This window comes from Artibeus jamaicensis, unplaced genomic scaffold (genome assembly GCF_021234435.1).
Source record: "Artibeus jamaicensis isolate MK-2021 breed Jamaican fruit bat unplaced genomic scaffold, CSHL_Jam_final contig_536, whole genome shotgun sequence".
Taxonomy (NCBI): domain Eukaryota; kingdom Metazoa; phylum Chordata; class Mammalia; order Chiroptera; family Phyllostomidae; genus Artibeus; species Artibeus jamaicensis.
Window position 1 is genome coordinate 2291943 of NW_026521878.1, and position 14590 is coordinate 2306532.

General features: G+C 35.2%; 1 protein-coding gene and 1 pseudogene across 1 annotated transcript in view; both read right to left on the minus strand.

The window, feature by feature from the left end:
- The window catches only part of DPP10 (dipeptidyl peptidase like 10), a 713494-nt gene that overhangs the window by 424891 nt on the left and 274013 nt on the right, over positions 1–14590 (minus strand). The gene's annotated exons all lie outside the window — the stretch shown is intronic.
- LOC119046967 (uncharacterized) lies at positions 10937–11059 on the minus strand (annotated as a pseudogene).

The following is a 14590-nucleotide window of genomic DNA, read 5'->3' on the forward strand; positions in this document are numbered from 1 at the left end:
ATTTGTATTCTTGCTCTGCTCCCAAAGACATTATGACTGGTCCTGTTCTCATCTCATCCGTGTAGATAATGGTGAGAGGCACACCATATCATTTAAATCATTTGGGATGGCTGATGAGTAGAACCGAATAAGCAAAGGCCTGGAGGTTGAATGGTAAAGACCTGATGGAGGCTGAAGCCATGATTAAGAATGTCTGTAGAACCATCATGAGCCAAGGGAAGGCTAAGTAGACAAAAGAGCACCATTCAATGCAGATGTTAGATGCCAGTCTGAGCTCCCCCACTTTAGGAACTCGGCTATTAAGATAAACAGAGAAAGTGGCAACTATGGGGATGAAAGATAAGGATAAGACAGGTGAATTCAGAAATGCAGGCAGGCATTGGAATGCATGGATCTTATGTCAGCACTGTGGGATTAGAAAACCAACTTTTCCCAGATGCCACTTTAAAGTGAGGGTCATGAGAGGGGAATTAGCTGAGAGACTGAGCATTTTTAACCAGGAGAATGGGCATGGTATAAAGGGACAATTAAATCTAGTATATTATAGGTTAGTGCAATAGATTAGACATAAATGGACAAATATAGAGTGTTCCCCACTACTCAGTAGGTGGCAGCTTGTTAGAAAGACCAAATCAGTTAAAGAAAAGATAAATTTCAATTTATGTGTGTTTAAGGTAAAGTATTAGCAATTCTGTGTGTTCACAGACAAATACTTATTGCTACATCACTCCTGTCCATTTAAACAGATAGGTGATGACAGTATTATGACCATTTACCCAAGTTCTTTTCCTTTGAAAAACCTCAAAACCAATTCTCCAAGTATCTATTTTGGGTTTCATAAAAGCCAACATTAAAACCTTGGGAGCATTTTAATTCTTTCAGCTCAAATGAATCACATAAAATATGAACAACTTTCAGTACTTTGCCAAGGCTTGGTGTTTACTAAATGTCAGATGCCGGGCTATGTCTGGAAACCTCTGAGATAAATCAGTTCTTGATGTTGTTTTCAAGCATCATACAAGGAAAAGCATAATAACAGAGTGTTCAGTGCTGCTTCAGACAAATATAAATAATTCCAAATGTGGTGGACACATGGGCTGAGTAGCTGTTTGACCTCTTTGGGTAAGGCCATTCAAGGTACAGAAAGCAGCTTAAACACAAATGAAGAGGAGTTAGACAACTTATCATGGCTTAGGAACTTAGTTCAAGCTGCTATAACAAATCATAATGGACTGGGTGGATTAAACATCGAACATGTATTTCAGTTCTGGAAGCTGGGAAGTCAAAGGTAAAGCACCAAGGTTTGATGAGAGCCCGCTTCCTAGTTTGCAGATGGCTGTCTTCTCATTTTATCCATACACAGCATTAAGCAAAGAGAGAGTGTGAACAATTTCTTCAGGCTCTTTTTATAAGAGTACTAACCCTATTCATGAGGGCTAAACCCTCATGACCTAATTACCTCCCCAAGGCCCACCTCCTAACACCATTACATTTCTATGATTTCAACATAGTAATTTTCAAGGAACACAGCATTTGGTCTATATCAGGGACCAAACTATTAAACATGATTGGGTTCTGTAATTGTGGGATAGGTAGACAGATTACACATTGTGGAGGACCTTGTGTGTCATAATAAGGGATTTGGATTCTAACCTACAAGGGCAATGAGAAGCCAGTAAAAGAAGATTAAGCCAGGAACTGACATAACCAATATGATATTATATTGATCATGTTGCTGCCTTAGGGTGCATAGATTGGAAGAAGAAAAAGGTTCAACAAGCACGTGCAGAACAAGCAGCAGGCTAGGCAAAAACTGAGTAGAGTCTAATTCAGGTGGAGGAAAGATGATGAATACAAGGAGGCAGAACAGATTGAAACTGAATGTCATTTAGATATAAGGGATCAGGAAAAGGGAGTCAAGGAGGAATTTATGATTGATAGGTGATGTGGTTATTCACCATAGTTTGGAAAAACTGTAGAGTTAGTGGGGAACAATGGTGAGTTTGACTCTGGATGTGTTGAATTTGAGGTACCAATGGATAGTTAAAAATCTGAAATTTTTAGTGGAAATAGTAAAGTAAGGTGTTAAATTCTCAAAATAATATTCAGTTTCTGAAAGATATAATTGAATAAAAGAAATTTCAAAGTACCATGGCGTCACAGAGACCTACAGGAAAGGGCATTGTAGAACGCCAATTGTTTATATGGTAAAAACAGAAAGAGGAAAGGAGGGAGGAAAGAAGAAAGGGAAGAGTGGAGATTGAAATTACTTTTTAATCTATAATTATTCCACAATCAGAGCATAAGAGCAAAGGGAAAATAATGTTAGTACATTAATAAATATTGACAATATTCTTTATAATACTTCTACTTGAAGTAAGTATTATACATAATTATTTATCAGAGAAAGATAAAATACTATTTTTGAAATCAGATTTCTTTGGGTATAATTTATATGTAATAAAATTCACCTGGTATAACATTATAAATGAATAAGTTTTGAAAAATATAAATAAGTATATAATTATCATCACAGTGAAACTAGAGAATTAATTTCAACTACTCTAGGGTTTTCCTGTTTAGTGACTAGATTTTAAGTTTTACTGAAAAAGAAAGGTATATATGCATATATTAACACATTTAAGCATATTTGGGGCTTTTAAGATGACAAAATATAAGAACACACTTGTTTTAGTCACCTTTTATCCTCCTGACATAAAAAACATAGATGAGCTAATCAGTAAAAGTGGTTAATAATAAATGTTGCATCATGAATATATCTCTATTGCATTGAATTTCATGTTTCCCTTAGGACACACACTCAAAATACGCTCTATAGGTATTCTCCCATAACTGATTCTTTAATCTGAAATGGTTTTTCTTTAATTCATTATGTGAAAGGTCCCTGCTCTCAAATGGAATCACCCTCGGTATAAGCAGACTTTGATCAGGCTAGACCATTTCTCTTAATCACACTCATTTCACAGTGTATTTGCTCATTATGCACATCAACTCTTCGCTCTCTCCATTCATAAATCTAGCAGTGGCTAACTCAGAATTATATTCATTGCAACCCTGATGTGACCTTTCTGTGACATTTCCCAGGATTCTGATGGGGCACCATGAGAGAGACCCAAAATCAAACAGTGTGACTACTATTATGTGTCTAGTACCTTGACAAAATGATGCAAATTTCTAGAGACATGTATGGACAACTGGGCAAGTCAAAAGCTAATTTAAAAACCAAAGCCTGAATATATTTATAAAGATAAATGATTAACTTTATGCTAAGCATGTTTAAATTTCTGCAAGAACAGCACCGCCTAAATCTAGATCTAAATTACTTTGTTTTAAAACATACAACAAAGATGACTGCCTGTTTAGCCATGGAATGTCACCTTGGGAGATATTAGTTGAGTTCAAATGATAAATCTCTTGGTACTTTATTATGTCTCTTCTACTTATGTGCCAAAAGAGAATAACTAATAGAAAGAGAAAGAAAGGTTTACATGGTCAGGTTGTTATTGTAGGAGACTGTTCTCTGTGGTGTGGGCCCACCTCCCACTGGGAGATGCACAGGACCCACACCCACAGAAGCTTCTCCAGTGGGGAATCAGGCCTACAATGTGCCTAGGCTGGTGTGAGTCTTGGTTTTTGCTAAAAACACCCTCACCCTGATTAGTGGCAAACATTTGCTGAAAAGTAACTTCCTAAAATCCATGCTAGACCTTCCAAGGACTAGTGTATCTGGCTCAACCACTTTTGCCCTTTTCATTTGCAAATATCCTTCTTCTGTGATGTGATTATCTGCATTGACTCCTTTGTTTTCTGTAAAAGGAAACCACCTAAAGCATCCTAAGCATAGTAAATGAGGACTATCAGGATATGTGCTGAGAAACCCAATTAAGGGTGGTAGCAGCAAGGGCTGAGGCTTTTTGCTCCCCTTGAGAGAAAAGTCATGCTGTCCCTTTTCCTCCAACAGGCTCGGTAGTCTTTGTGAATGTTTCATTTCATCCATAATAACGTGGAAACTGTGGGCCCATGTCCACATCAGTTATGAAAAACCCAATTCATTCACACAACAGAATGTGTGATGACTTGTGTGGACAACAGAGTTAATGGGCCCTGAAACCTAGTATGTCAGTCACCAGAAAGTAACTATAAAGCTAAAATTTGAAACCCGTATCACCACTAAATATTCAGATGAATACTATGGTTACTCAAAGGAAAATTACTACATCAATAAATTACTACATTTATTGCTGTATGCTGAGAAAAAATAAAAAATAAATGTAGTTTTGCATCCTTGAGGACAAATTCTATATTTTGTTTGGCTTTATTTCTGTACCATCTAGCATAGAGAAAGTGAACAAAGATGCTCAATATATATGTTTCCTTACGTAAGCCCTGCAGTCTAAAGCTGGCCTGATGGCAAGTCCAACCATTCACATTTTTTAAAACTCTAGTCATAGGACTAAAATTCAATCTCAGAAGTTAAAAATTATACCAATGATTCATTGTTGGAAATTGATGAGATTTTTTGGAATATGCTTACTAATTTGAATTCATATTAGTTTTTATTCCTCAAAAATTTTGTTTTTGTTGATCTCTTTACAGGGTACGTCAGGCCCACCTTTCCTTTGGTTGCCCTTTTCATCCCTACAGAGCACTCAGTTAAGGGAAGGACTAGGAGGCATTCTGGGAAAGTAAGTTTGCTACAGTTTTTGAAGTTTTGTAATGCTAGCACTACTGATATGGGAAGCTTTGAAGAACCTTTGTTTACCCAAACCCCAAGCACCCTAGGAAGAGCGATAGGGCTAGGGCCTTTTGGGAAAGCAAACAGCAGGATATTCACAAGGGCTAGGACTAGCACCCCTGTGGTTAGAACTAACTTCCGCATTCTGCTTCTGTATCCCACTTTGCTACGTAGACAGGAAGACCCTGTAGACTATATAAACCCCAAGAATCCTTTGTTTGGGGCTCAGAATTTGGAGATTGACTCCTATGGGCCCGTACACGTTAATAAACCTTGTACTCCAGAATCCCTCGGTGTCTGGTTGCTTCATTTTCCTGTAACACTACCTTTAAGGAAGACTAAAATATTCAATTATTGCCATGATGATAAAACCTTGGAAACTGCATCTCATGTGGTTTAAAACTTTAAAATCAAACTTGTAAAATAAAAGCTGACTTATTCCAAATTTTGACAACTGTCTGCTGTATGTCTACCCAAGTTAGCAAGGTGGCCTGCAAATAATTTAACATAGGTCCTTGTCAGTGCTCACAGTCTGTAGTGGCAGTTATCACTTGTCATCCGCTACCACACAATTACACCTCCTCGTTCACATTGTTTCTTTAGCTGCCTCTGCTGTTCTAATGTAGGCATAATGGAAAGAGTTATGTCTTAATTAGGCTACTATTTAGTGAGATTAGAGGGGAACTCAGAAATATATAAAGTAAGCATATATTGTTTGCATGTATATTTTACATTTAATATTATTAGAGTTACATACTATATATTCAATAAAAATTGAAACACAAGTAATATATGTAGACAGGCTACACATATATAAGGGTCACATAATACAAATACATTTTGCCCTACCCCCTTTCACTTCAGAAAGTTATTTTTCTTTTATTGGTCCTCTATATCATAATTTATTTTAATATACTTGGTAACTCCAAAAGCCTCAATATTATAACAATGTTCAAAATAGTATGTGAGAGTTTGACTAAGCACACACACCCAGAAGTCATGGATGCTTAGTCAATGCAGTTTGAATATGGTGTGTCTTTCTAAGGATATCTCAGATTCCATTCTCCATGAAAAGAGAGAATAAGCCTAAATAAACCACAGAGCTGAGACCTTAAAATGAAACTCTGGTTTCATTAGGATATGAGACTTTATTTTTGTGAATAAGCCTGAGGGATTATAGATTGTTATAACCTGTGCCTTTGAGAACTCTAGGAGTTGGTGTGAGACTGTGATCAGGCCCTACCTCTGCTGACCATGGATATTAAATCCCCAACCTCCCACCCCATGCTGCATTTGTGACTCTCTTCTTATATTCTGCACCTGCCCTGAGAAGCTGGCGTTTGTTGACATTGAGCCTCTACTCTCCCTCCATGGTGCTGCACTGTCACCAATAGAAAGCTCCCAGGGAAAAAAAAATCAGATGATGCTATGTCTAAAATCTTCTTTCCAAAATCTAAATGATGTGTTTACTCTTATACCAGGCATATCCTACAACCTCTGTTCTCTTTGAAACACATCTGTCTATAGCTTGTTCCAAATACATATCATTTGTCTTTATATCATCATCAACGTCATCATCATCATCATCATCATCATCATATCTATCATCTTTTACTGTACAGCAGTATTGTTACTATCTGGTTCAGAATCTATTAATAGAGAAAACATACATATTATTTATTATTGTATTGTTGTCATCATCATCATTATCATCATATCTATCATCTTTTAGTATAAAATGATATTACTACCATCCTGCTCTAGAATCCGTTAATAGAGAAAAAAATATCCTTGACCTTCTCTGACCCTTATCAGTAAGTATCAGCCAAATGTGAGTGAGAATCAAATCCTGTTAAGGACCTAACATAATAAATCTGTGGAAACATCCAACTCTTCGTAACTATTTTAGCAGAAGTACAAAGGTTTATGCAGCTATCACAATGTATTACTGCCACACTTGGAGTCATCTTGGCTTTTTAATTGCAACTAGTTTTATCCACTTGGTTCCTAGCAATCTGTTCTCAAACAAGACATCTTTTAATGTGAAAACCAGAAAACTGAAACACTTTGCAGTTTGCTTCAGAGACAGAAGATACTAGAACATCTTCCTACACCATAACCAGGGCTTAGGAAAAGGTTTTGAAATACAATGGATGAGTAACTACATAAAAGACTTAAGGGGGAATAAATTCCCAAGGTAATCTCTGATTGACAGAGAATGTTATATAACTTAATTTATCAATGAGAATATTTTGATATATTATTAGTACAACACAAAATGAAAATTATAGCCTTCACTTTATGTTCATAGAGCAGGAATTATCAAGTCACTCAGTCTAGTTTATGTAAAAATAAATCCCATTTTAGTTACATGAGATTTCTCAAATTGCTAGAATATGTTAAATTTAGAACATAAACAGGATGAATTATATAAGTTCAAAATAGTACTAATCTGAGAGTATTCATTCAGTCACTACTTGAAAAAGAAAAACACAATTAGGGAGTGGGGGAAAAGTGAGAAGAAAAAAATGTTGAAAGCAAGAAAAATTTAGTAAAATGAGAAACTAAAGTGGTGAGAATTTAGATCTTGTCTGTTTAAACTTGAGATCAAATTTCTTTAGGACTCCTATGTTGATTAAACATGGTGGCATCCCTTTTTACTTGCTTCAGAGAACTTTACCATGCTTTGTAACCAGGTAAAGAACAGAGTATGTTGTGTGAACATTATATAGTAGGTGTGTGTGTGTGTGTAGGGGGCAACTGGTGGGAACAAAAATTGACAACAAGGATTTGTGCCTAGGGGATAGTTGGCAATATCTGGTAACATTTATGTTTGACCCAACTGGCAGATGCTGCCTACAGAGTGGTAAGAGGCCGGAAATGTGGCTAAACAGACTATAGTGAAAACCATAGACTCCCATGCCCCAAAATTTCCTGTTCCAAATATTGAGTGCCCAAGTTGAGGAATCATGACATGAGTTAGTTGTTCTCAAACTTAGCCACCAGAACCACATGGTAGGCTTGTTAAAAACACACATTGCTTCCCTGGCTGGTGCAGCTCCGTGGATTGTGCTCAGGTCAGCGAACCCAAGAGTAACTGGTTTGATTCCCAGTCAGGTCACAGCCTGGGTTGCAGGCCAGGTCCCCAGTAGGAGGCACACGAGAGGCAACCACACATTGATGTTTCTGTCCCTTTCTTTCTCTCCACCTTCCATTCTCTCTAAAAATAAATTTAAAAATCTTTTTAGAAAAGCACAGATTGCTTTAATATTTCTGACCCCATTAGGTCTGAGATGGGGCTCTAGAATTTGCATTTCTAAGAAATACCTTGGTGTAGCTAATGCCACTTGTCTGGGAATCACATTTTGAGAACTATCATCTTGACTTGCATTGCATTGATATAACTACTCGTAAAATCCCATACTTGCCCTTACATAAGATTAATATATTATATCTACAGTCACAAATGTAATTTCCATCTTCCCTTTTAAATTCTACATTCAGTGTGTGTTCAGTTCATCACTGCTTTATTTGCATAGCAGCACTCAAATTTCCAGTGAATAAAAAATTATTGAATGCAAGTGCTTACCATAGTACCACAACATTTCAGAGTCAAAGAGTTTGAAGACCACTTCCTTTATAGAACAACAACAAATTGCTTATTAACCATCAAATTTTGACATCAAGATATAAAAGTCTGGGAGGATAGCATTTACTACTGCTTGTAAATCTTCTGACTTGAATACTGAAAGTACTATCAAACTGTGCTTAAATTGTTTTAAGACTTGAAGAGACACTTTAAAATATTTATACAAGTCATTGATACTAATGAAAGTCATTTGAATATCTCATAACTCAGGCTGATCAAATCAAATAAATGACTTGTTAGAATATATTGTTAGATTTTTAAACATTTTATTAGCATAGATATAAAACAAAAAAGATAAATAATAAAATAGTTTACAATACAGACCAGTAGCCTCAACCCTTATGAAGGCCTCACTCCTTTTATCCAGACAGTATTATCCCTAGTTTTCTATCCATGTATTCTCAGACAAAACTAAAGCCACATAGTATACAGAGCTATAAGAGACGACTCTTCTTTTACAGCTCATGGACCAAACATTGATAATTCTGCCAAGTGTTAAAGGTTCAATTCTCCCCCCTATATTTCTCTGAATTATAAAAGCCTTTGAGGAGAAAAAAAATAAGTCTGTGATAGTAGTTTCTAATACAATCTCAAGAAATGCATTCAAACAAGACAGATTTCATTTAGTGTTTTTTTAGATTTGTGTTCAGTTTAAAACTTGGTATCTCTCATTAATCATCAAAGGCATTACATAAATAACATCTTGATATACTGTCTTCCACTTTGTAATCTACTCATACGTAAATAATCAAAAAATTCTTCCAAAACACTTAAATCTCCATCCTCTCTTATAAATCTTAAGCAATGTTCCACTGAATACTGAATACTCTACTGAAAATATATGATTCCAGACGATCAATATTTAGGCAAACACAGAAACACTTTCACAGTAACACCTAGAAATATACATACACACACAGACACAGTACAGTTGTACTTGTAAGACTGAAACAAAAAAGGAAATTGAGAGCAGTAGCCAGCCAAGCTGGCTGGTCAAAGCAGCCCTGGTATGAAGGGGCAGGGGCACTAAACTTAGTTACAATAAAGGACTTGGCTTTTGTTGTCCATACAAGGCAGAACTCAAATCTACTGCTTTAAAGCCAAGATTTTACAGCAGTGCAAGCCTAATGAAGAGAAAACTTCCACTTACCAATGCAAGAAACTAAGAAAAAACTTGTCTTGACCTGGATCTCAGAAGGATTAAGAAAATCATAATAATCATTTATACTAAAAGTGAATAAACAAGTGGAAGTTGAAGAGTTTCCTGGAACAGATGATCATTAATCTGACTTCAAACTGCAAATAGACCACCTGTATGTCCTCTTTGGAAATGTTTATTCATGTCTTTTCCCCAGTTTTTAAATTGGATTGTTTGTTTTTGTGGCATAGAGTTTTGTAAATTATTTCTAAAGTTTGGATATTAACCCCTTATCGGCTGTATTGGTGAATATGTTCTCCAGTTCAGCGGGTTGTCTTTTCATTTTGTTGATGCTTTGTTGTGCAAACCCCTTTTATTTTGATGTAGTCCCATTTGTTTATTGTTTTCTTTTGTTCCCCTTGACTGAGGAGATATATCAGAAAAAATATTGCCACAATAAATGCCCAAGATTTTACTGTCTATGTTTTCTTCTAGGATTTTTATGGTTTTGAGTCTTACACTTAAGTCTTTCATTCATTTTGAGTTTATTCTTGTGTGTGGTTTAAGAAGGTGGTCTAGTTTCATTTTTTCTGTACATATTTGTCCAATCCTCCCAACATCATTTATTCATCCCATTGTATGTTCTTGCCTTTTTACAGAGGGACAGTAGACATATGAAAGATGCTTAATATTACTAATCATTAGAGAAATGAAAGTTAAAACCACAATGAGCTATCACTTCACACATGTGGAAATGTCATATGTCATTAATAAATCAACAAAAAAGTCTGGCAAGGATGTGAAGAAAAGAAAACCCTTGTGCACTGTTGGTGGGAATGCAAATTGGTGTAGCCACTGTGGAAAGCAGTATGGAGTTCCCTCAATAAATTAAAAATGGAACTGCCTTATGACCCAGTGATTCTACTTCTTGGAATTTATCCAAAGAAATCTGAAACACTAATTCAAAAGAATATATACATTCCTATATTAATTGCAGCATTATTTATAAGAGCCAAAGTTTGGAAGCTGCCTAAGTGTTCATCAGTAGATAAGTGATAAAACGTCTATTGTACATTTATACAATGGAATACTACTCAGCTATAAAAAAACAAGAAAAATTTACCTTTTGTAACAACATAGATGGAGCTGAAGACTATTACGCTAAGTGAAATACGCCAAACTGAGAAAGACAAGTACCATATAATTTCACTCATATGTGGAATCCAATGAACTAATAAGCAACAAAGGAACAGACTCATAAAGAGCAGGCTGATAGCTCTGAAGTGGGGATTTAGGGGGTGGTGGGATTGAGCAAAAAAGAAAAATGAGAAAGAACTCATGGACATAAACATCAGTGTGGTGATTTGGAGGGGCAGGGGTAGGTAGAAGTGGAAGAGGGTACAGGGGACATAAATAGTAATAAAAATATACAATAAAATAAATTTTAAAAGAAATAATATTAAACTGATAAGAACAGATACTACACTTGATCTTAGCCAAAAGGCCGAGAAGCATTATGCTGAGTGAAATAAGCCAGGTGGTAAAAGATAAATACCATATGATTTCACCTTTAACAGGAATCTAAACAACAAAACAAACAAGCAAGCAAAATATAACCAAAGACACTGAAATAGAGAACAGGCGGACAGTGACCAGAGGGAAGGGGAGAGAATTTCAGGGGAAAAGGGGAAGGATTTATGGTAACTAGTATAAAGGACACATGGACAACAACTAAGGGGGGTGGAAATGGGAGGGAGGTGGGGGGCCCAGGGGGAGTGGGCTGGAATGAGAGTAAAGAACAGAAAACTGTACTTGAACAATAATTAAATTTAAAAAATGATACTTAAAAAAAAGAAAGAATAAATTTGCAAATAGACATAAATTGATCATATGGAAAAGCCTTTCCCAACTTCACTCTTCAAAATTTTATATAACAAAGTCTGTGTCTCTGGATTCACAAAACACAATTAGTTAACCACACTTTTGGCTCTTAACATTACATTGATTTCTTTTCTTTTTTTTTCTGGTGACTTACTTTATAATTTTATTTTATTAGATTTGACTTTACAAATTATCTCAAATTATTATTGGAGTTAAAATAATAAACTGAACTGTGAAATCATAAAATATGCATAACACTAAATTATAAAGAAGATTACAGATAAAAGGAGAATATATTTTTAAAAAAGGAATAAAATAGATAAATGAAGCTCTTATATGGCTCATTCAGTTGAATATGTCATTGTACTTACTGAAAATCAATGTAAGAGAAAAAAAGTCCTTCCAATAAACTTCGTTTTTTAGTAAAAAAACACTTTTTACAAAGTAAAATTCTTTCAATAAAATCACTTTTCTTGTCTTATGAAAAATATCACACACACAGACAAACACAATAATCTATCTTTTTCTAAGTGATAGATTCCTCCAGGGCAAGTGGTTTATTTCATGAGCATAATACTAAAGAAAAAAATGGTGTTCAAATGAAACACCTGAGGAGTCAGAATAAGTAGCTCCTAAATTACTTCTTTTTGAATGTACACAATTACTACTGGAAAAATACAAACCAGCAACTCTGAAATTTGATAGTGGTAACAGCATAAACTAGAATTTAAAGGGACAGCATATGTTTTCTAATATGTTCTAAAATATTTAGCAAGCTTCATATCACTTCTCTTATTATACCATTTGGTCTACAGATTTTATATGTTTAAATAGAATATATTCCAAATCCTCAATAAGAATCCTATTTTGCACTCAACTTAGAACAGCAATCTGGATAAATATATACATCATAGTTTTGATTTTATTTAATGTTAGCAAATAAAGTCTTACTGCCCAACTGTTTGAAAAACCAGGTAACATTTTAATAAGAATTTAACTTATTTCTAATAACTGCCACCTAGGTGAAAGATAAAAGTATCTAAATGCAGGGAAATTGAATTACATTCCCTAAACTCCAAATAAAATGGACATTATTCATATGTCCTAAAAGTTTCTGAAATTCTGTTTTGTAATTGTACATTTTCAAGCAAAATTATTTCAATGTTTTTATTATGGTAAAATATACAAAACATAAACTTTCCCATTTTAACAATTTTAGTGTACAGCTTGTTAACATTATGTACCATCATATCATTGGTGACCACAATTATTACCCATCTCCAGAAGATTTCCATCATCCAGAAGTAAAACTGTACCCATTAAACAAATCTTCCCCATTGCCCCCTGTCTGCAGGACCTGGTAAATACTACCCTACTTCTGTCCTATGAATTTGACTGTTATAGATACTTTGTATAAATAGAATCATTTGATACCTTTCTGTTTGTATCTGGTTTAATTCTAGCACATTTTTTTCAAAATCCATCCATGCTGTAGCATGTATCAGAATGTCATTATTTTTAAGACTGGATAATACTCCATGTATCATTTTTTGTCCTTTCTTAATGATAGCTTTTACAATACTACCAACACAGTCATTTGTCACCTTCAAACTTCACACCTATTTCCTACTGAATGAACTTAAACATATTAGTAATATTCTCAATATGTTTCACATGCTGTAGCGCAAGCTGTTGTTTACTACCTGATTAAGGTAAAGGGCACAGTTATGAATATCTAAGTTTCATCTTCTTTCTTGTCCAGCATCATTTCTATTTCTAAAAACATCACAGAAACATTTACCTGTGAGATTATTATAGTCATAAATAGATTCATACCAAGGCCTTGTTTATCAATCTGAACTTTTGGAGAATGAAATTATGCTCTGCTCTCTAAGACTCAACCTACATCTACAAACACACTCCATTTCACTTACAGAATAATTGTGACTGAGGAAGGTCCTCTCCTAATCACTTCCACTACACCTGGAATTCACAGGCTCCCTTTTCTGGACCTATGTCACAATTTGTGATCTCCAGGGAAGAACTGAGATGGATTCCAGCTACCTGGGCCAGTAAATATTGTAGTACAAGTAAGTAGGGGCTGCAGAAGCAAGTGTTTGGGCATGAGATCAGGCTGGGTAGAGTTCTGGGTTACAGCTCAATCTGCCATAAAATGTGTAGAAATTGGCAATATATATTTCTTGCTAACAGCCGGAACCCTACATGGTTAAATCAAAGGGCGGTTTGCATTTGCAAAGGAGCTACACAGCAGAAGCAGAGTTAAGTCTACTGCCTTTTACATGCTAGAAAAGTGTAATTCACCAAGAATCTCCATGGTAATAGGGGATGTCTTGCCAGAACTTCGAGTCAATTTAAACATCATCTTGACCATGAAAATTTCTGCTCAGATGGAATCATTTGTAGGGGACTGGATTAGATGACACGTATCATTCTAAAAGTATATGCATTCTTGGTACACAGTTATCAGCACACATATTCTGATTCAGTTCATACAGCCATGTATTTAATCACCAATGTGAACTTATGCTTCCTTTATAGAAATGCTGTATCTTATACTTTGAAACTGTTCCATCTTATAGATTATTAAATCTAAAATTCGAATTAACTGCTGGTTAGTGGAATACATTGCTGTTATTTGGGGAGAAAAAACTTATTAATTGAACTGAGCGCAGTTCATTTGGAAAGTGTTTCATGTAGATCCCAGTCTTCACAACAGCAGTCGTACACACAAACTGAATGAAACTTCAGAACAAGGAAGCTTTAAACAAGCAACTTTCCATGGTTTTAAAACTTCTCAAGTTTAAATTTTTCTCTTTTCCACTTTTATTATTGGGTTTTTTGGTAGTCCCTCTCTCCCATTCACTCTATATCCAGATATCAATAGCATGCCACAGCTCAAAAAGGGCTTTAATGAATGGCATAAGTGGCATTTGGAGTGACTGATATGCTATATCAAATATTTGAGCACTGATGAGTGTGCAAAAGAATCCATTAATTATCTAAAATTGTGTGCTTTCATTCTTTCTTTTTCTTAGTTATTAATTTTTAGAGAGAGAGGAAGGGTAGGAGAGAGAGAGATTGAGATTTGTTGTTGCACTTGTTCATGCATTCTTGTCTCAGTTGATTCTTGTATATTCCCTGATGG